We start from the raw sequence: 3,803 nt of genomic DNA, 5'->3' as shown, positions 1-3,803 counted from the left end.
AAAAGAAAAAGACACATTTTGGTAACAACTGTGAGGAGTTAAATATAACTTATATTTTAGGTTGAATCAATGATATTTAAGGTATTAATATTTATCAATGATATTGTAGTTATATGAGAAACTCCCTATACACCTAGATGATAAAGTGAACAGGAAAAAATGATAACACATGATCAATCTAGGTAAAGGATAGATAAACCAGATGTATACTGTATTATTGCACAATATTTTGAACTTTTCTGTAGAATTAAATATTCTTGAATTTAAAGTTTGGAGGAAAACTCATTGGAGACCCAACATATCTCCAATTTAGGAATATGATAAGGTAATAAAGAAATTATTACCTTATACAATTACAGTGGCTCTGAAGTCCGGTCGCACACACACACACACACACACACACACACACTCCCTGTGCATTCCCTGTGCAGTTTTAAGCGCTTGCTTAGGCACTGCCTTTCCTCTTCTGGGTACTGTGCAGTGACTTCCAGCAAGGGAAGCCAGGCATTGTACCAGTTTCCCAGACCTTATGATTACCTTAATGTCTTTTCTAAATTTTTTGAATTGTGGTGAGAGTATGTGGTTGTGGGGAACAGAATCGAGGTGATTAAGTGGTGAGATTTAAAAAGACAGCAACACCCAGAGAGCCACAGGTACATGCAGAGGAACATGAACGTGGCAAGTCGCAGCGCGCGGTTCACGAAAGGGTGCTGGGTACACAGCGTGACGCTCGTGGAGGCCCCGGGAGGGATGCTCCGGGCGCCTGGCTGCGCACCGCGGGCGCACACAGGGTTAACCGCGGGCGAGGGGCCGCACGTCCTCCGCCCGCCCACATTCCGCTGCTGAATGGAGACGGTGGTCTGATGCCGGTGGGGTGATTTCGCCGCTCAGCGTCCGACCTTCCCACTGGCCAGGCCGGCGCCCCTCCCGGGCGGTCCCCAGGCTCCTCAGTCACGTTACCTTCGCCGCCATTCACGCGGCCCGGCGGGGTTACAAAGCGCGACATTAGAAGTCTGCGGATGTCGCGGGAACTAGAAATGCTGGGCCAGGAACGTGGGGACAATTACAGTGGCTCTGAAGTCCGGTCGCCCAGCCTTGCCATCTGACCGCTTCCGCGATGTTACAGGAGACTGCTTGTGAAGCTATCTCTTTGTTTGCATTTTGGAAATGTGTGTGCCGGTCCCTGAACTCCATATTAATCAAGCAAAAAGGAAACCCTTTTAAGAATTTACCTTTTAATTTTATGAAGTATGAACTTTTTTTTTCCTGTTTGTTTTTAAAAGGAAAACCAGGTTTTAAGTCTATGGAAACTTAAATGAAATATATGTCTTCACAAATAATCCTGACCCACGTATAATCATTGAACTTATTTTGACAAACTGCATTTGGAATCTTGCTTGTATTAATAACTACAGCTGGCAAACATATCTTAAAACATGTAAAACATAAAATGGTGTAAATGCTTTCTTTCAAAAGGTAATCCAATGATTATTAAAATTACAGAAAGTATGACCAAGTGAGCAAAAACAAAACGACATTTATTTTAACCATAGAAAGTCGACTGGTGGGGCTGGGGTTGTGGCTCAGCGGGTGCCTAGCACGTAAGAGGCGCTGAGTTCTGGGTTCCATGGGCACCACATAAAAATAATCAAATAAAATAAAGGTACAACTATAATTATTATTTTTTTTAATTTTTTTTTGAGAGAGAGAGAATTTTAATATTTATTTTTTAGTTTTCGGGGGACACAACATCTTTGTTTATATGTGGTGCTGAGGATCCAACCAGGGCCACAGCAAGCCAGGCAAGCCTGCTACCGCTTGAGCCACATCCCCAGCCCTACAACTATAATTAAAAAAAAAAAAAAAAGAAAAAAAGAAAGTTAACTGAGTAAAATGATATGTCCAAATAGAAATTTTTAAAAAATATTTATTTATGTATCTTTAGTTTTAAGTGGACACATTAGTTTGTTTTTATGTGGTGCCGAGGATTAAACCCAGTGCCTCATTCATGCTAGGCAACCGCTCTATCACTGAGCCACCACCCCAACCCCTCCAAATAGAAAATTATTTCACTCCTTCAATTAGTACTCAGAGAGCCCATGGTGGTGTAGGAATTCAATGATGCCTGGGGACATGGTCTTGCCTTTAGGGATCTCTGAGTACTCCTGAGGAGTGCAGAATAAAGAGGCCAAAGGATAAATTACAGGTGCTGCAGGAGACACACCCCACAGAGTCAAGGTCATGGGTGCTTGGAGCTGGTGAAAGAGGAAAAAGCCACCTGCAGATATCCTGAAGATACATTAGACATTAAGCCAGAGGTTCTCCAACTTTGCTGGACATCAAAATCACTTCAGGAACTGTTAAAACTCCTCATGGCCCAGGCCACACAGCAATTAAATCAGAATGCCAGAGGATGAGAGTCTGGTATCCATATTTTAAAAAAAGATTCCAAGTGATTCCAATGTACAGCAAAATTTGGGGGAATTATTACTAAAGCAGAGAAAGGAAACGTGATGTTTTTAAATTTTTCTGAAGAAAAGTATCTGGCCAGTAGGTATGTAGTAGGTGCTAGTAATTATTCATTTATTCCTCCTTTTCCTCTGCACTGTCTTGCTTTTTAGTAACCACTCAGGACATTATTATTGGAGTTAGAGCAAAAACTAATTTTAAAATAGCTGGGTACGGTGGCACATGTATGTAATCTCAGCTACTTAGGAGGCTGAGGCAGGAGGATGAAGTTCAGGGTGCCTCAGGAATGTAACAAGGCCCTATTTCAACATTTAAAATAAATAAATAAATGCCTGGGGATATAGTTCAGCGGCAGAGCACTTACTGAGCATGTGTGAGACCCTGGGTTTAATCCTAGGGGCTCAGGGTTTAGCTGAGTGGCAGAATATTTGCATGGTATGCTTGAGGCCCTAGGTTGGATCCCCAGCACTGCCAAACCAAACAACAACAAAAAACAACCAGATTCTATAGTTTGGATGTTGAATTCCTCCAAAAGCCCATGCATGGTCTCCAGCTGGTGTTATTGGGAAGTGGTGGAACTTTTAAGAGGTAGGGCTTAAGGAGAGGTTTTAAGGTCACTGAGGGTATGCCTGAATGGGGGAAGATTCTTTTTTTCTCTTTTGCTTCTCAGTCATGAGGTTAGTGATTGTGCTTTGCCACATCCTCCTGCCACGATGTGCTACAACAACACCAACCCACCATGGACTGAGACCTCTGAAACTGTAAGCTGAAATGAACCTTTTCTCTTTATATCATTTCAGGTATTTGTTATAGGACTGGAAAGCAGACTAGCATACTAGGCCTTCCTAAAGAATGCCCTTTAGCACTAATTAGAGTCTAAATTTTACAATGGTGAATTCTCACCTAAGGAGAACGTAAAATGCAACATTTTGACAGTTGGAAGAAAAAGTCACTCCTCTCAATTCATCTGCTCCATCTTCAGGTGTGTGCTATAATCATAACTATATAGGCCACGGTCCAAATAGCTTTGTTTCTATTCTTAAGTGATTTCTCCCTCTTTACTAAAAAAGCCCAAAGCTTGCCAAAATTTTGGGTGTGTTAATCATGATAAATTAAGAATAGCCAAAGGAAGAGGCCACAGAAGAAAGACTATTCCTTCCTGTTACTTGAGACAAGCCATTGGGGCTGGAAGCTAACTAAGGCTCTCTCCACTCATCAGTTGCTTTGTATCCCTGCAGCTCTCAGAAGAGAATGATTGGCCACCACTTTCTTGCCAAGCATTCTTGGGGGTTCTGCTTTGTAACTGCTCCGGCATGAAATGGCCTCTTGCAATT

Source organism: Callospermophilus lateralis, chromosome 15 (genome assembly GCF_048772815.1).
Source record: "Callospermophilus lateralis isolate mCalLat2 chromosome 15, mCalLat2.hap1, whole genome shotgun sequence".
Taxonomy (NCBI): Eukaryota; Metazoa; Chordata; class Mammalia; order Rodentia; family Sciuridae; genus Callospermophilus; species Callospermophilus lateralis.
The sequence above is the reverse complement of the archived record's forward strand: the minus strand, read 5'-3'. Positions refer to the sequence as shown.